The 20,030-nt window shown below is 48.7% G+C and overlaps 2 pseudogenes; one reads left to right on the top strand and one right to left on the bottom strand.

Moving 5' to 3' along the window:
• Window positions 1-3,115: 3,115 nt before the first annotated feature.
• On the top strand, window positions 3,116-6,188 carry LOC120661635 (annotated as a pseudogene).
• LOC120661636 lies at window positions 5,802-19,722 on the bottom strand (annotated as a pseudogene).
• Window positions 19,723-20,030: the final 308 nt, after the last annotated feature.

Genomic DNA, 20,030 nt, shown 5'->3' with positions numbered 1-20,030 from the left:
TTTCCGCATGGCGAAATTACGGTGGACAACATGCTGATTAACTCCATGCATGCCTCGTTGTCATTATGTCAATGACCAAAAAAAAAGGAAGACAGGTGCATGGGTAATGTTTTTTTTTTTGGGGGGGATGAACTTTCCATTACTCAGACAGTGCCAAATCTTTGGCAATTACAGACTGAATACAAGGTGGAATGATATCCAATCTTGGGTCATCATCCAAAGAGCAGCAGCTACCTAAAGCTGCTAAGCTATGCGCAACACTGTTTGCCGTCCGACAACAGTGAGCGATCCTCCATCCCAGGAAGTTCATGGAGAGTATGCTTCGCAACTCCGCCACAAGATGCGTCATCGAACTCAAATCATAATCATCAGAATAGACTGCCTTCACAACCTCCATGGCATCCGTCTCAATGATCACTTTGCTGACTCCAGCCTCAAGCGCCGCTTGTGCTCCCTGCATACAGGCAATAATTCCGGCTTGCATTGGGTTTAGGAGCGCCCCCAGTCTACCTCTTCTGGCTGCGACAACATCCCCATCCGAGTCCCTTAGGACAATTACAAGTCTTGTGTTAGACAGCATGGCAAGATGCAAAAAAAAAAAACTATCAGAAATAATACGAACCGTTTCGGTGAGAGTTTGGCAGTTATCCCTTGTGCAGTTGAAGATAACATTGCGATTGTGATCAATGCAGTCACGCATGGCAATGATGCCAAACACATCTAGCGGCCCCTGTAAACCACCTCTTATTCCAGCAATTTTGACTGAATAGATCTGTAGAGTTTCGCAGGGGTAAGCAATGTTTGGCGGTGCAGGCCTATCCGTAAAACGCATGGGAGGGATCTTTGCTGCACTTAGTTGAAAGAAAGTCAAAATGAGTTCAGGTCTAGTCAAATAATATCAGCAATCATAATAATAACAAGACAGACATTAATCTACATGTTCATGAATGACATCTCAGCTATTATTATTTACTTGTCAAGTCCTGATCCTACCATATCTGTGTGTCTTCTATTTGATCAAACATTAGAGTGGAGTAAAATTATCTTGTTTGATGGAGACCAAAAAACCCTAATTATTTTTTTTCAAAACAGAGGGTAGTTACATATGGAGATAGTACTCACTGGTAGACTCAGAATGAACCAAAAGATCGGAACCGTTGAGCTCGAGCAGTCCAGCTAGCGTAAAACTCTTCAGCTTGGAGGGTATTGAAGTCCGAAAGCTTCTCTTAAAGAATTGCTCCATCGATGACGACAGCACCGTAGAGAACCAGAACCGTAGAGAAATAGGAAAAAAAATTCTGTGAGGACCGTCCCCACGAGCGCTCCCGTAGATGCTGCACGCGTGTCCGGCTAATTGATCCGACGCTCCATCGCACACAGGTCAGCCTCTATAACCATGGCACACCCGTACTGACATCAACAAACACAGGGAGGTAAACAAGTTTAACAAGGACGCATATATCATGGCATGAATTCCAAGCGGGTGCCAGAAGCGTTCCATCATCCTGCAACGCAAGCCTCTCCTGGACAGCAGATTGCTGCTATCTGCTCCAGCCGATCGACCGTCGGTGTCTAGGTACTTGGTCCAATCGGCGTGCCAAAGGAAAAAGGCACGGGAGAGTGCCCTTGGCCCGGAGCAATGGAGCTCTTGACAGCAGCAACTTGTCCTGAAGTGATACATCTTCACCTGCCTGCCTCAGACAGAGAGAGCATCTGCACCGTGAGTCCATGAGTTGCCTGGCCGCGCGGCACAAGCAACTGCCAGGGGCCATGACCTTCAACGAACAGCGGGAGTGCTCCGCCGGAGAACTACACCGGTCGGTAGTGGCCATGGCTGCTGTTCCGAGTGAAGCTCGAACTATCGGAGCACAGCAGAGCCACGTCCAGAACCATGACCCATTGATTGACCCATCCACCCTCTAGGCCTCTACAATTCCTCAAGGGTGTTTAGTTTCTACAAAATTTATATAGTATCCGTCACATCAAATTTTTAGACACATACATGAAGCATTAAATGTAATTAAAAAAATAACTAATTACACAGTCTAACTGATTATCACGAGCTGAATCTTTTAAGCCTAATTAATTTATAATTAAATATTATTTGTCAAATAACAACGAAATGTGCTACAATACCAAATCCAAAAAATTTTCACCAACTAAACACACAGTAAATTTTCCTTGTGCAGTGCACATAGCCATGGTCACCACCCACCGCGCAGCGAGACTTCAGTTGCAAACGCCAAACGGCCAGGGCAGACCTGTTCTTATCCCCAGCACTTTATGGCGATTTACAGTACCTCAATAAATGCTAATCAATGCCGGGTCTTCTAAAATAACGTTTCTTGAATTGCTGATAGACATGCTTTTCACGGACAGATTAAGGACGACTGCGACCGGACTGCCAATAGTTCCAATCGTCAAAACTCGGCCACTCTGTTCTCCGGTTAGTCCTTGCTAATGCTAGTTGCGCCAGTCTCAAAAAAAAAATGCTAGTTGCGCCCAGGACCCGGCTTTGCCTCTGTATTGACCAAATCACCCCCATGAAATGTGGACTGGTCAGGTGGCAATCCACCTCACCACCAAAATATCTCCTTTCCGGCTCCATACAGAACTTTTGCTGAAATTCCACAGGAATAAGTTTAATTATCATACTGACAGCATTAGCATTGAACAGAGACAGGCACCCAAATCTCTGGTGCTACCATGTTCTTTTGTCTAACCCGTGCCATTCTAGAAGAGAAGACCTTTTTCTTTCTTTCTGAGAATAGCCATTCTAGATGATCTTATAAGAGAAAGCAGTAACATCACAATTTGTTAAAAAAAAAAGAGGCCACCAGATCAAAGGTTGAGTATTCTTTTTTCTTAAAAGAAAAAAGAACAAAGGTTGAATAATCGGCAGTGGAATCGCGAAAGTTTAGCTAAGTATTCGCAAGAGGACACAAGCTTATCAGATTTGCCGCGAACGACCGGCCTCTGTTGAACTATTCCAAGTCAACCCTGCCTTCTGGAGCTTTGGCCGCCGACGCAAGAAGTCCGCAACACTTCTGTGGCTTCTTACCATTCTCTGGCTTGCTCCTAAAAAAAAAACAATTTCAACCAGGGGAAAGAATCATAGCAGATGTTGGCGTTTCAGTTCAATCACAGGTATGAATAAAAGAAAATATCAGAAAAAATATCTTCAATTTATTCTTGTGTAGTCATTTCCACCACAAGACTGCAAATATGTTAGTCGCTCTATCATTCAACACAAGAAGGGCGTGGGACGTGTACCTGTCGAACACCATAGCTGCTATACCAGGTCAAAGACGCCACCTTTGTACTTAATCCATTAAGTGGAGCATTGTTGTCCATCAAAACATGTGTACCCAGCTACCACCGCCACCAATTACTCAGAAGTCCAAATTCCCCACCTCCCAGTCCTGGCTGCTCCTCCAAGCTCCCATCCATGGCTCCCTCCTTCTTCTTCTTCCTCCTCCTCCTCCTCTTACTCAGCCAGATCCTACTCTGCGCAGCCGTCGACACCCTCAACTCCTCCACGCCGTTGTCCGGTGCGCAGCAGATTGTATCCAAGGGAAACAAGTTCACTTTGGGCTTCTACACCCCGCCTCAAGGTACCACCTCCAGCCCCAGCAACTACTACATCGCCATATGGTACACCAACATACCTCAGAAGACAACCGTGTGGACGGCCAACTCCGACGCGCCTGTGACGGACCCAACTACCGCAGCCTTGACCATCGGCAGCGACGGCAACCTTGTCCTCCTTGATCGATCCAAGAACCGGCAGCTGTGGTCGACCAACATGAGCATCGGATCCAACTCCACCATCGCCGTCCTCCAGGATGACGGTAGTCTCGACCTCATTGATGCCACAACTTCATCAATAGTTTACTGGCGAAGCATAGATCATCCCACAAACACATGGCTTCCGGGGGGCAAGCTTGGGCTGAACAAGACCAAAGGGGTCAGTCAGCGTCTTGTTCCATGGAGGAACACAGCCAACCCATCTCCCGGCTTGTTCTCACTGGAGCTGGACCCGAACGGCTCAACACAGTACTTCATCCAGTGGAAGGATTCCATAACTTACTGGACCAGTGGCCCTTGGAATGGAAATATCTTCAGCCTTGTGCCAGAGATGACGGCCGGTTACAACTACAACTTCCAATTCATTGACAACGCCACAGAGAGCTACTTCATCTATTCGATGAAGGATAACAATATCATCTCAAGGTTCATCATTGATGTGAGTGGGCAGATCAAGCAGGAGACATGGGTGAGCGCCACACAATCGTGGACGATGTTCTGGGCCCAGCCACGGGCACAGTGTGAGGTGTATGCTCTCTGTGGGGCATATGGCAGTTGCAACCAAGATAACCTGCCGTTCTGCAACTGTATCAAGGGGTTCACTCAGAAAATTCAGAGTGATTGGGACCTCCAGGATTACAGTGGTGGGTGCAAACGGAGAGTACCACTGCAGTGCCAGACCAATTCTAGCTCTGCACAGTCTCAGTCTGATAAGTTCTACACCATGGAAAGTGTGAGGCTACCTGATAATGCTCAGACTGTTGTGGTTACTAGTTCTCAAGACTGTCGAGTGGCTTGTCTGAACAGTTGTTCTTGTAATGCATATACTTACAATAGTAGCGGCTGCTTTGTTTGGCATGGGGACCTCATTAACCTCCAAGACCAATACAGTGGAAATGGAGGAGGCACGCTCTTCCTCAGGCTTGCAGCTTCTGAGCTGCCAGACTCCAAAAAGAGCAAGACAGTGATCATAGGTGCAGTTATTGGAGGAGTTGCTGCAGTTTTAATAGTCATTGCTATTGTATCATACTTCCTATTTCATAAATACCGCCGAGAGAGAACTCTTCGGATATCCAAGACTGCTGGGGGCACACTGATCGCCTTTAGGTACAGTGATCTGCAGCATGTCACTAACAACTTCTCAGAGAGGCTTGGTGGAGGTGCCTTTGGCTCAGTGTTCAAAGGGAAGCTCCCAGATTCAACTGCCATTGCTGTGAAGAGGCTAGACGGAGTCCACCAAGGGGAGAAGCAATTCCGTGCTGAGGTGAGCACCATTGGGACAATCCAGCATGTCAATTTGGTCCGCCTGCTTGGATTTTGCTCTGAAGGATCAAAGAGGCTGCTTGTATATGAGTTCATGCCACAGGGCTCCCTGGACTTGCAGCTATTCCCTGGTGAGAAAACGGCACTGAGCTGGGCTATCAGATACCAGATAGCACTTGGAACAGCAAGAGGCTTAAATTACCTGCACGAAAAGTGTAGGGATTGCATTATACATTGTGATGTCAAGCCAGAAAACATACTCTTGGATGAGTCATTTGTGCCAAAAGTTGCTGATTTTGGTCTAGCCAAGCTCTTAGGCAGAGACTTCAGTCGTGTATTGACAACAATGAGAGGAACAAGGGGTTACCTCGCACCTGAATGGATCAGTGGTGTGGCAATAACAGCAAAGGCAGATGTCTTTAGCTATGGTATGATGCTCTTCGAACTCATATCAGGCAAGAGAAATTCTGATCACGGAGAAGAGTGCGGATCCACCTTCTTCCCAACCTTTGCTGCAAGCAAGCTTCATGAAGGGGATGTACGGACCTTGATGGACCCCAGGCTAAATGGAGATGGAAATGTTGATGAACTCACAAGAGCTTGTAAGGTTGCCTGTTGGTGCATCCAAGATGATGAAAATGCAAGACCCACAACTGGTCAGATTGTTCAAATCCTCGAAGGATTCCTCGACGTTAACATGCCTCCTGTTCCAAGGTCATTGAGAGTTCTTGGTGAACGCCCTGATGCTATAAACTTCTTTTCAGATATATCTTCAAGTCAGACTTCTCAGACACAAAACAGCACGACAACTTCCCAGACGCACAGTGCTACTTCAGGCAGTTAACATTTCCAAAGTTCATAAATCAGATAATCTGCAATTTTTTAGGGCGAATGCTTGAAGATTATTATTATGAGTGAGCGAAGCTGTACATAATATAAACCTAATATGCTCAGCTTTTGTATTGTGCTATGCTTCAATACTATAGGTTTAGTCCAGACTGTAGCAAACGAAGATAAGAAAGGGACTACTGTTGCATTTACACATGCAAGCTTCCCCATTTGTCTTAATAAATGTGAACTCCTTTGGAATCTAAATACAGATGCTTTGGAGGCTACAATGAGGTGGAGGTTGATTATCAAAATAAATATAAAATACTCCTCCCGTCGTAAACTATAGGTTGTTTTGGCTTATAATTTCGAAAGGAGGGAGTGACGAACTAAGCAAGTGGCTCCCAAAATTTCAGTGTGCATCATTTCTATGTTACTGTTTCCTAATATATCACATGTGAATGCCACCAGAACCGTGTTTCTTGGGACCAAGAAGATCCTGAACCAGGTCCTCTCTCCTTTCATGCAGATCCAATAACAATGAACCAATGTCTAAATATTTGTTTAGAAGAATATGTCTCAATCTGGATTCTGGAATCACTTGGAAGTTTACTGGCAATCTAAAATCAGGCATAGGAAAATCATTCACATCCATCCCTGGAATGCGATAGAAGAGTGGATACAGCTATGATTTCGTTAACAGTTGCGTGCTCATGTTTAGCTGTTTAGGTGCACCATGAAGGATGTGTCCACAATCACAAGAATAGTTCTAAGCCTTAATGGTCAACTCCAACTTCACACATGTTCCAATGATTCAAAGGAATGCATAACAAAATGGTATTTTCCTGCAGCTTTGTATGATGTATTATATATGCGGGCCTTTTAGAGTCTGCAGGACAGGATCTGATGAATCTTTCTGCTTACCACGTCTCAGACCAGCTTCCTCGAGGAGTTCGAATCTTTGACCATGGAGTCAAGGTATGGGTCCCCCCCCCCCCACCCTTTTCTTGGAGAAACAAAAAAAAATGTGAGGCAAACAGATACCCAATGTGCTCAACTCAAATAAATCAACAGACAAAAAGTGAGCAATGCATTTCTCAAGATCACCAACACCAAAATTTCACGAAACCCAATAACATTGAAAGTCCAAAGCATGGAGTACTACTCCATGCTAGTACATATTTATATGCCTGAGAAATTGTACTTGCACTGCATATGCACATAAAGATGGTTGCAATATCTGGAATGGTGAACAATTGCGCACAAAGATGATCTCAAGCAACTATCTAATGGTAATACTGGTGGTGTTTATATATGTCTTGCAGTATCAGATCCTCTAATTCAAGGTAGGGAAAAGAAGTTCCATCATTTGAGGCTTATCATGTTAATTGATGCTGGCCTGCTGGGTAGTATTTTTATGGCACTATGCGCTGTTTGCATAATAGTAAAGATATTAAGGATTTCTCAGATAATGACTCTCATCGTCTATGGCTATTCCTTTTTACAGCACTGCACAAAGAATTCCTCAGAAAAACTGGGGCAAGGTACCTTTGGCTCAGTGTTCAAAGGATTGCTCCCAGGCTCGAAACTAGTACATGTCCAGAAGCTTCAAGGGATGAAACAAGGAGAAAAGCAATTTCAAACTGAGGTGAGGACCCTAGGAAAAGTTCACCACAACTAGAACATTAGGCATGCGATGCGCGCCCTACCATTTGAATAATATAAATATATGTAAATCAAAGCCCATAAAACAATATGTTCCTGATGCCACAAAAAATGATAGCCACCAAGGGACATCTCACCAAGCTGCCCTCATTTATGTTTCGTTCTGTTTACTTCTCAAATCTCAAACAAGTTTGAAGGTCTTCAGGAAAGTATCTAGCAGCTGCATGCAAGGCAACTGTTATGACCGGCCTCACGTACAAGAGGCGAGCCGCGCAAGGTGGCTAGGTGGCTGGTGCGCCAAGGCCCAAGGGGGCCACGTTATCTTCATATTCTTATTAGTATTGGGTTTTATTGTTAATTAGCGTGAGGCATATAAATACTTGTGTAAGACTCTTTGGGAAATTAAGCAGAAACATATTATTGTTTCCGGCTTCCTCAAGGGAGCCGACCCCAGCCCTAGCGCCGCCTTCTCCTGTTCCGGAGCCGGCCACGGCGCCCTCTCGCCGTCCTCGCCGGCCTTCGCCTCGCTCATCGCTCACGTACCCCTACAACCTCCGTCCAATCCCCGGTAGGGCAAGGATTCCTAACAGCCTGGTATCCGTGATGTCAGGTTCTCTTCCCACATCCACACTTCCGCCGTCAGCACCTGCGCCGACCGCTCCTCCATCCTCGCAGGTCGACGCGCCCACCATCTCCTCTGCTTCCACGACGTCGGGGGCGCCCATCACCCTGGAGTCCCTGGCCGCCGTGGTCGACCGTATCGGCCGCAGCGTCGATGCAATGCAGGCCGCCTGGGCGGGGTTGCTCCAGCCGCCGCCCCCACCCCATCCGGCGCCGCCCCAGCCACCACCGCCGGCGCCCCCAACAACAACCCCCCAGCCGGCGGGATTTCCCTTCGGGACGCCCCAATCGGCGGTCGGCGGTGTTCCCCTCCATCTTCTATGCTGGTCGTCCTCGCCGTCTCCAATCCAGGCGTGGGCGATGGGATCGGTGTCCGCGCCGGTCTACACCTCGGCTGTGGCGACCACACCGGCCGCTACACATGCGACGGCGCCCAGTTTCCCTCCTCCGCCCGCCCCTGCCCAGAGCCCCCCCGATGGCGGCATGGAAGTGACCGACGACCAACCAGTTGAGCGGTGCTCCTACTGGTCCTCCGGCCCCACCGCGGTACTACAAATTGGAGTTCTCGACGTTCGACGGCGGGGTGGATCCGTTCAACTGGCTCAACCAGTGCGAGCAATTCTTCCGTGGCCAACGCACCTTGGCTTCGGATCGCACCTGGTTGGCCTCGTACCATCTTCGCGGCGCCGCGCAGACGTGGTACTACGCACTGGAGCAAGATGAGGGCATGCCCTCCTGGGAGCGCTTCCGCAACCTGTGCCAGCTCCGCTCCGGGCCGCCAACGCAGGGCACACGGCTGGCCGAGCTCGCGCGACTGCCCTTCCTCTCGTCGGTCCAGGACTACTCGGACCACTTCAACGCCGTCCTCTGCCATGCACGTGATCTCAACCCTCTTCAGAAGGCCGAGTTGTTTGTGGGCGGCCTTCCCGAGCACATCAAGGCGGACGTGGAGATGCGCAGCCCGCCAGATCTTCAGACGGCGATGTACTATGCGCGGGCATATGAACGTCGCGCGGTCGCCCTCGGAGCGACACCGACACAGCGCGGCTATCGGTCTCCGACGGGCCGCTCTACGCCGCTAGAGCCACCTCGTCCGCAGGCCGCCGCACCCACTGGAGGGGTTAGCGCTCCGGCCCAGCCGCCAGCGCCCGTGCCGTCGCGCTTTCGCCGCCTCTCGCCGGCGGAACAACAGGAACGTCGTCGCCAAGGCCCGTGCTTCAACTGTGACGAGCCGTACGTCCGCGGCCATGTGTGTCAGCGCCTCTTCTACCTCGTCAACGACGACTACGTCGACGACGACGACGTTCCAGCGGAGGCCGCGGTGGCAGCTGTGTTCCAGGAGTTCACGCCTGCCCCTACACCCCTGGAGTCCACGTGCGACACCCCATCCGCCGGGGATCCGGCCACGGTGTCGCTCAACGCCCTCGCAGGCGTCCGCACGAAAAACTCCATGCTGCTGCTCGTGACCGTACGTGGACAACGGTTGGTGGCCCTCCTCGACTCCGGCTCGACGACGAACTTCATCCACGCCGACCTCTTTAGTCGCCTGGGGCTGACCACTACTCCGCACCCCTCGCTGCGTGTACTGGTGGCCAATGGGGACCGGGTGCCGTGCCAAGGGGTCGCCTGCGACGTCGCGCTCACCATCGGCTCGGAGGAGTTCACCGTCACGTGCTTCGGCATCATTTTGGGCGAGTTCGACCTCATCCTGGGCGTCGAGTTCTTCCGGTCGCTCGGGCCCATCCTCTGGGACTTCGAGGGTCTCTGCATGACCTTCACACGCCATGGCCGCCGCATCCTGTGGCGCGGGCTGGGCGCTCCACACGTCGACACTCGGGCGCCCAGCCCGCGCCACAGGATCCACCTCCTGCCGGGCCTCGCGGGCTGCCGCCGGCGCACCCGTACGACCACATGATCCACCTCCTGCCGGGCACCACTCCTGTCGCCGTCCGGCCCTACAGCTACCCGCAACTGTAGAAGGATGAGCTTGAGCGCCAGTGCTTGGCCACGTTGCAGCAGGGGATCATTCGGCCCAGCACCTCGCCGTTCTCCGCCCCCGTGCTCTTGGTCCGCAAGCCGGACAACTCCTGGAGGTTTTGCATCGACTACCGCGCCCTTAATGCGAAGACCTCCAAGGACAAGTTCCCGATCCCGGTGGTGGACGAGCTCCTCGACGAGCTGCACGGCGCCATCTTCTTCACGAAGCTGGACTTACGCTCGGGCTACCACCAGGTGCGCATGCAGCCGGACGACATTAGCAAGACGGCGTTTCGCACTCACGAGGGGCACTACGAGTTCTTGGTGATGCCTTTCGGCCTCTCCAACGCGCCAGCCACGTTCCAGGCGCTGATGAACGACGTCCTCCGCCCGTACCTGCGCAGGTTCGTGCTGGTGTTTTTCAGTGACTTCTTGATCTACAGCTCCTCTTGGCGGAGCACCTGCAGAACGTCGCCATCGTCCTACGGGCTCTACAGGATCACCACCTCCACCTCAAGCGCTCCAAATGCTCATTTGGGGCATCTTCGGTGGCCTACCTCAGCCACGTGATCTCCGCCGGGGGTGTGGCCATGGACGCTGACAAGGTGGAGGCCGTGGCTTCGTGGCCTGTCCCGCGCTCCGCTCGTGCTCTGTGGGGCTTCCTCGGGCTGGCCGGCTACTACCGAAAATTCATCCGGGACTTCGGGATCATCGCCGCCCCGCTTACGCGTCTCTTACAGCGAGACGCGTTCTCTTGGGACGAGGACGCCGAGACGGCGTTCCGGGCGCTTAAGGGCGCCCTCACCACCAGCCCAGTCCTCCAAATGCCGGACTTCGACAAGGGCTTCGTGGTGGACAGCGACGCTTCGAGTGCGGGGTTTGGTGCTGTCCTCCACCAGGGCGCCGGACCCCTCGCTTTCTTAAGCCGACCGTTTGTTGCTCGACACCTCAAGCTCGCTGCGTATGAGCGCGAGCTCATTGGTTTGGTGCAGGTTGTTCGTCATTGGCGACCGTACATGTGGGGGCGTCACTTTCTGATCCGGACGGACCACTACAGCCTCAAGTACTTGCTGGACCAACGCCTCTCCACCGTTCCTCAGCATCAGTGGGTCAACAAGCTGTTCGGCTTCGACTTCGCCGTGGAGTACCGCCCGGGCCGCCTCAACGTCGCGGCGGACGCCCTCTCCCGCCGGGACGAGGAGTCCTCTCCTACCGCGGGTGGTGCAGCGGCCGTGGCGGCCCTCTCGGGGCCATCCTTCGCCTACCTCGACGACGTCCGCCGTGCTACGGCCGCGGCACCAGACGCCGTGCTTCTACTGGAGCGCCTCCGCGCAGGCGAGCTGACTGCAGCTTGGCGCGAGGATGCGGGGCTCCTGCTGCACGGCTCCCGTATCTTCGTCCCCGACGTCGGCGACCTGCGACAACAGGCACTGCAACTGGCTCATGGCGCCGGTCATGAAGGGGTCCAGAAGACGCTGCACCGCCTCCGCTCGGATTTATATATCCCGGGCGATCGCTCACAGGTGCAGGACTGGGTGCGCACCTGCGACACGTGTCAGCGCAACAAGACCCAGGCTCTACGGCCAGCTGGGTTGTTGCAGCCACTGGATGTTCCGTCATCGATCGCTTCCCCAAGTATGCGCATTTCATTGCGCTCGGCCACCCATACACGGCAGCGTCGGTCGCCCGCGCCTTCTTCGACGGCGTCGTACGTCTACACGGCTTTCCGACATCCATCGTCAGCGACCGCGACCCGGTGTTCACCGGCAATGTCTGGCGCGATCTGTTCAAGATGGCGGGCGTCACGCTTCGCAAGAGCACGGCCTTCCACCCTCAGACGGACGGCCAGTCGGAGGTGGTTAACAAGGTAATCGCAATGTATTTGCGGTGTGTTACAGGAGATCGTCCGCGCGCGTGGGTGGATTGGCTGTCTTGGGCGGAGTATTGCTATAATACGTCCTTCCACACCGCCCTTCGCGCCACGCCGTTCGAGGTGGTGTACGGCCGTTCCCCGCCGGCCATCCTGCCGTACCGGCCGGGAACTGTGCGTACTGAGGCTACGGACGCCCTTCTCCGTAGCAGGGATGAGATGCTCGTTGAGGTCCGACAGCGTCTCCTCCAGGCGCAGCAGCTGTCGAAGAAGTACTACAACGCCAACCACAGGGATGTGGAGTTTGAGGTCGGCGCGTGGGTCTGTCTGCGTCTCCTTCACCGCCCGGCGCAGTCCCTCGACCCCTGTGCCAGGCACAAGCTCAGGCCGCGTTGGGCCGGGCCGTTCCGGGTGCTCAGACGCATTGGAAGTGTGGCGTATCGTCTGCAGCTCCCGAAAGACGCCCGTCTGCATGATGTCTTCCACGTCAGCCTCCTTAAGCAACACTGCGGCGACCCTCCAGGAGCGCCTGGTGCCCTCCCTCCGACTCAGGATGGCCGCATTGTGCCAGCGGCGTGGTGAATGGCGCGTCATGATCCAGTGGCGCGGCTTGCCAGAACCAGAAGAAGAAGCCATCTGGGACGTCGCGAGGACTTCACTGCTGCGTACCCAGCGTTCCAACTCGAGGACGAGCTGTTTTCGAAGGCCGGGAGAGATGTTATGACCGGCCTCACGTACAAGAGGCGAGCCGTGCAAGGTGGCTAGGTGGCTGGTGCGCCAAGGCCCAAGGGGGCCACGTTATCTTCATATTCTTATTAGTAGTGGGTTTTATTGTTAATTAGCGTGAGACATATAAATACTTGTGTAAGACCCTTTGGAAAATTAAGCAGAAACATATTATTGTTTCCGGCTTCCTCAAGGGAGCCGGCCCTAGCCCTAGCGCCGCCTTCTCCTGTTCCTGCGCCGGCGACGGCGCCCTCTCGCCGTCCTCGCCGGCCTTCGCCTCGCTCATCGCTCACGCACCCCTACAACCTCCGTCCAATCCCCGGTAGGGCTAGGGTTCCTAACAACAACCATGTAAAATGTTTGCGATGTTCTGTATATTAAACTGGTTCATTGCAAAAATATATGGAATTTCCGACTTTAATATGGATAACTCCTAGCAAGAACGACAACAAAATTATTACATATCATCTTGGGTTGAGCACTTAGTCAATAATCAGGTGAAACAGGAGAGACAGACATTTAAGAAACATTAGCATTTTATATGGCGTTGGCACATGGTACTTACACCAGGATGATGCTGCAACGTAGGAGAGTAGCGATCAAGAGTTAAATATATCTTTCGAAGAAGGCTTAAATGTGCATTTATCTTGTCTCCCAATATGACAACCTGAATCACAGAATTATATCAGAGGTGTTGCCCAATGAACTTATAAGAGTAAAATGCACTGTGGATACATGAACTTGTAGTGCTGTGTCAAATAGGTCCATAAACTTAGAAACCGGATATCTAGCCCCTCGAACTTGCGAACCCGTTCCCCCAGGTCCAGTCCGGTTTTGCATGGCTTGCATGGCACTGTGCGTCCGCGGTTTGCTACAGTAAACCCGGATTTGCTACAGTTACCGCGATTTTATTTTTTCTTTTCTAATTTATTTCGGCTGAATCTTTGAAAAATCATAACTCTTCGATACAACATCGGATGAAGATGATTTTTATATGAAAATTATAGCCCTCGACGAGATCTACAACTTTATAGTTTGAGTTTTTTCATTTGATGAAGTTAAGTTGCCCAAAAAAATTATACAAAAGTACAGCACTATAATAATCGCGTACTTTTGCTTGTCGCATTAGAAAATTAATAAATTTTTTATTTGTTGTCAAATGAAGACACTTTGTATACCAAAATTTTAAAACTTTTAACGATCTAGATTCTTGTAGTTTTGAGTTTTTACATTTAAAGTTGTTAAGATGTTGATAAAATAGTATAAAGCCTCAACGTCTTTTGCGTACTTAATATGTTGCTTTATACTGTATTATCGACATTTTAACAACTTCAAATATAAAAACTTAAAACTCTAAGAATCTAGATCTTTTAGAGTACTAAAATTTTAGTATACAAGTGTCTTCATTTGACAACAAACAGAAAAATATATTAATTTTCTAGTGCGACAAGCAGAAGTACGTGATTATTATAGTGCTGTACTTTTGTATAATTTTTTTGGGCAACTTAACTTCATCAAATGAAAAAACTCAAAACTATAAAGTTGTAGATCTCGTCGAGGGCTATAATTTTCATATAAAAATCATCTTCATCCGATGTTGTATCGAAGAGTTATAATTTTTCAAAGATTCAGCCGAAATAAATTAGAAAAGAAAAAACAAAACCGCGGTAATTGTAGCAAATCCGGATTTACTGTAGCAAACCGCGGACGCACAGTGCCATGCAAAACCGGACTGGACCTGGGGTGAACGGGTTCGCAAGTTCGAGGGGCTAGATATCCGGTTTCTAAGTTTATGGACCTATTTGACACAACACTACAAGTTCATGTACCCACAGTGCATTTTACTCAACTTATAATTATAATGCATCACATATTTTTTGCAAGCAAACAGAAGTTTAATTCTGTAAATACCTTGGCTTCAGCCTTTTGGAGCTCAGAACGTCTTGTTTCAAGCATCTCTTTATACCATAGCCCTATTTTTGTTAGTACCACGGCTTGTCTGACCTTGTGGCTGCAATGATCACTCAAATCCTCTGACCTGAATTAACCAATAAAATGAAAACTTACATTGGATTCTTGTTTTTGAAAAGAAAATAAAACTACCTGGGAAAGTGTAAGGAAGATTAGCAGACTTGTTTTCAGTTCTTTCCACTGACAATTTTTTCTCAATCTCCACAAATTCTTTTGAAACATCATAATAGATACTAAAATGCACTCCAGCTTCTTTCCTACTCTTTCTTAGTGGGACTACTAATATGATCCACATTTTCTTATCAGTTACCTTGAGGGCACCTGATTCAATCTCTAAGCTTGAGTTCAGTTCCACAAGTTCGCCATACTGCAAATCACACCTGTTTGATCTTCTTGGTGATGTGCAAGGCTCCACTTCAATATCACAATTCACACAGAACAATTTCTGTACTCTCTTGCTTGATGACTTCAGGATCTTCCTGGTGATTCTGGATCAAACGCCCCTTTTCTAGCTCTGCAAACTTCTCCTTCAACCTATGATTTTCTTCATTGTATAAACACAATGCCTTATCCTTTTCAGAGATTACAGATTCAAGTGAAGATATTTTTGCACTAAAATTCATTGCAGCAGTATCCATGTTATCCTTAGAATCATCAAGCAATTGTTTGTAACAGCTTGGTACAGCCCATCTCTAACATCGCCTTCAATTCGGAGGTCCTCGTACTCTTCCCTAATTTTGTCAATTTGTCTCAGGAGCTCTTGTTCTGATGACAACTGAAGAGACAGTTCTGTACTGGCTTCAGACAGCTGAGATGACAATGCTTTAACATCCTTCATCTTATCTGCAAGCAATCCTCGTAGATGCTGATTTTCATATTACAAAGCATCTATTTTGCTTGTCAGTCTGCATCTTTCACCTAGCTCATCATGAGTCATGCAGATCGCAGCTACCTTTATATTCTTGGAAATGATCTGGTCCATTCTTGAAATGATCTCCGGAATTTTCTTTCTCAGAGGTTCAAATTCCACGTCATTGTTAAGAGAATGTGACCCCTTCTCCCGTTTGAACCTGAATAGTTCTTCTGCCTTTCTCTTGCAATGCAGATTCGTGCATCCTTTTCAGTTTGCTGATCTCAGACTTAAAATAGCTTATCACTTCATCTCTAGACATACCATTTAGATGGCGAAAGTCAGATTTTTCTGAGACGACATCCTTTGCACCAAATGATTTTTGCTTCCTGAAACTCTTAGCAAACCCAGCACCTCCTTGTCTATGGTTACATAGAGTCCAAACAAATTCTCAATGGAAAATCCTGTACTTCTGACCACTTGTTATTCTCTCCATTGGAGGCAAATTCTCCTAGCAAACCCAGCACCTCCTTGCCTATGGTTACATAGAGTCCAAAACAAATTCTCAATGGCAAAGGGCCAACTTGCAGTTAATAGACAGTGATAGATGATAGATTATCTACAAAATACACATATCAAAGAAGTTGTATTGTGCTCCAATTTCAATCATATATAACCTGAATTTCAGTAAACTAATACAAATTGAACCATTAGAACAAAACAATAGTACAGAAAATGAAGATTTGATGGATCTATGTTTTTTTAGAAACAATGCAATAGCAGCAAACCCTAGAATAGGAAACAAATCAATTTGGTGAAATTATGGACAGTGAAATTAGAAAAGAAATAAAAGTATCAAAGTACCCGAGAGGTTCTGAAGGAGGTTGCTTCCATTCATCTTTTCAGTAATCTTTTCACATCAAGTTCATTTTTCTTGAATATTTCTTTAAGATAGCAAAATGTGGTTGCAAGGGCTAAACATTAAGCACCCATCAGTACAAAAAATCATGCAAATCATCAAACAATACAGGACAAGGAAGTAGAACATGCATCCTATTAGGATTTAGAAATTCATTTTTTTAGTTGTTACACTTAAAAACCATCGAGCTGGTTTAGAAGCTCAAGCATGGTAAGCTGCACTTCACTAATTGTTGCCAGTTTCAGACACTATTCTAGCAGCAACAAATTCAATGTCCACGAAAAACTATCTACAGAAATGTCTTGTAGACATATAAGATAGAAATATATAGTGTACTCACTAAGGAAACAAAAGAGTCCGACACAAGAAACATCCTACAATAACTACATAGTAAGAGGAAGACCACAAACAAACTGATAACCTAGATGAATGCAATTATTTTAATCCATAAGCAATGCTTGAAAACAAACGAATCTTGAGATGCACTAACCATGAAAGAGAATCGGGACTCAAATACTCACTTGCGTACAACCAAAGCAGAAAAACCAACTAGAACCATTTTTCTTCATCCTCACTATAGATGAATCCTGAAGGTTTAGAGGGGGAAAATCACCTGCAGACTGAACTGCATGCTGGGGAAAGCCTCTGCAACAGCCAACAACAGATGCGCATTATGCATGGACCAATAAGGCAATAACAGCTTGTATCAATCTGCAACTTGCAAACAAGATGATCCAAGGAAAATCAAGTGGTCCCTCGGCAGTGCATCATATGAGACTCAAGTACAAAACGGCATGATGTGACCGCCCGATCGCACAACATTTAGCAGCATGTGTAATCGATACACTTTAGCCTAAGTTACAAAAATAATACTCCATCAGTTTTAAATAACAGTTCACTCTTAGCTTGGTTGTAAGTCAAACTTCTATAACTTTAACTAAATTTATAAGAAAAAAATACTGATAGGTAGAAAATTTAATTGGTTTCATCAAGGTTACCCTGAAATATCTTGATGATAGTACATGCCGTCCTGGTGGGGGGGGGGTGTGGAGGTATGCAGTGAACGCGGCCAGCGGAGCGGCGCGACGGAGGAGGGGGGGTGCAGCTCGTGGCGGAGGCGGCGTGAGGAGGAAGAGGGCGGCGGTGGGGTGGGAGGGGCTAAATGAAAAATGCTATGCGGAGGGAGGGTTTTTTTGTAAATACAGCTGCACTATCGAATTTCTCTTTCTTCAAGTAAAAATAAAAATTATTTCGAGGGTCTATATGAAAAATAAACCAACACGAGTACTGTACCATCATGATGGTCTGGACTTATTTGTTGTTTCTAGAAAACTGAATGATTTTTTTTTTTGCAAAAGAACCGGAGCTGTGGCTGAACGCCATCCACTTTTTTGACGTCGAACGCTGGCGTGCGGCCAAAGGCCAGCAGCTTTTAATCAAGCTGATGCTAATCCAGATCTTGGTGGATTCTGCTTGGATCACTAGATGCTCATCTCTTCAAGAATGAGATGATATTACACCGGAATGGATTGTTGATCGTCCCATAATACCAAAAGCAGATGTGTACAGCAACGAAATGATGCTATTTTGAGGTTATTTCAGGCATAGCAAATTGAAAGTTGATGGAGAATGGTACCATAAGGTACCTTCCAATGTGGACGGCAATGAAGGTAAGTGAAGGTGACATTTCTGAAATCTTGGATCAGAGGCTGAATTATGCGAATTTTCAAGAGCTAGATAAAGCATGCAAGGTTGTGTGTTGTTCCATTCAGGAGAATGAGTCTCATAGGCGAATGCTGCAACAATTAGTTCAAATCTTGCAGGGCATTTAAGATGTCAGCGCCATGTGGAGGGACTTCGACAACTAGTGGAGGGATGATACAATAATACCTAATCCTGCAAATAAACTTGTCATGGCATTCATAGCAGGATGGCACTGTAAATTTCTAAAGTTCAAGCTGGATGAAGCAATACTCAGCAATCAGTATGCTCATTTCCCGGTATGCAATACACAAATGTCTTTGTAATTTGAATTCATAGTTTTCCCTTGGTAAAGCATTGATTATATTCCTCGAAGGAGTCAAAACACTGTGAACCACTTCACTATTTCATCACAGACAATTAACATGACAACACCTTGCAAGTAACCGGGATTAGCTATCAACCGTGGGGCGAAGGCTTTTGATTTTTGAGGGATCCTGTTTCAGGCAAGTGCTGCCTTGCTCTTCAGTAGCTGTAAGCCTGCCGAACCTGTCTTGTTGCAATGCATATGGACAGGGGCATACTTACTCTTACTCTTATACGCCATGGAAAGGGAGGGCTAGGAGCGCCCGGACGTTGTGGGCATGACACGTGTCCTGGAGAGAGAGGAAGCCCGACGAGGAGCATGGATTTGGCTCATACGCAGCAATCAGCCCATTCGTGGCCTGAGAGAGGAAGCCCAACGCGGGATATGGATTTGGCCCATACGCAACAATCAACCAATTCCCACGCCCTCCAGTGTACTTCTGTTCCTGCTCTATACGCATACTAACCATCAACACATCAACCATTTTACTCTATATTTTCAAGTAGGCGCAGCGTAGCGCGCAATTTACCTAGTAGTCTCTAAAACTGAAGGAAAAGAGCGAGAAGGCACATCCGGCCCGTGTAAAACCAACGCAGCACTCTCTTGCTGCCGGCACAAACTTGTAAATTATGCACAATATCCAAACAAACTTATCCTAGTTTGTACGACAGGGCGATGGCGAGAACCTATTTGCCCACCTCTTTTGTCCCAAATGTCAGGAGATTCACTACGCCCACTCCACCAGACATTTGCAACGTACAGCACTAAAACGCAGACAATTAAGTTCCGTAGCAATAAGCAACTAGCAACCACGGTGGTGAAATCTAGAGCTCGGATTCCACAATTCCAATGGGACTGCACTCGCGCAAGCGAACGCGGCGCAGGCACTGCTGGTGGGACACAATGGGGTCGAGGCACGGAGGCGCAGACTGCAAGTGGTGGGAGGATGGGGCTGGCGAAGGGAGGCAAACCTTGGGATTCGGTTGGAGCGACGTTACGAGGCGGGAGCTTCCTGCCTGCGGCGCCGCCGCGCCGCCCCGCGAACGGCGCCGGCTCCGCTGCTTCTGCTTTCTAGGCAACAGGAGCAACCGGCGCGGCGGCGGCGCGGGGAGAACGAGCGCCCGTGGCCCTGTGGCCCGTAGGTGGGAGGAGAGCGAGCCGCAATTTGGGTAACTGGGTTATAGGCGGGGCTGGTGTTGTGAAGCCTTCTTCCGGCCCACGCTTATAATCGGGCCAGGCCAGGCCATGCATGATCTCATTCCCGCGAAGGGCACGGGCGAGGCCCAAGGTTTGAACCGGCTAGTTCTGAGCTGTACTTTTCCTCGATTAATCTGCACGTGCTTGTCGCGTGACGTTGTCCGGCTGTGCTCCAGCGCGCCTGGCTCCGTCGTGGATTCTTGGCTTCCCCGCATACACACGGGCCTAGCTAGCAGCCAGATGCTGCACGGAGAAGACAGAGCACAAA

This window comes from Panicum virgatum, chromosome 2N (assembly GCF_016808335.1).
Source record: "Panicum virgatum strain AP13 chromosome 2N, P.virgatum_v5, whole genome shotgun sequence".
Classification (NCBI taxonomy): domain Eukaryota; kingdom Viridiplantae; phylum Streptophyta; class Magnoliopsida; order Poales; family Poaceae; genus Panicum; species Panicum virgatum.
This window is presented reverse-complemented; position numbering and strand designations above follow the sequence as displayed.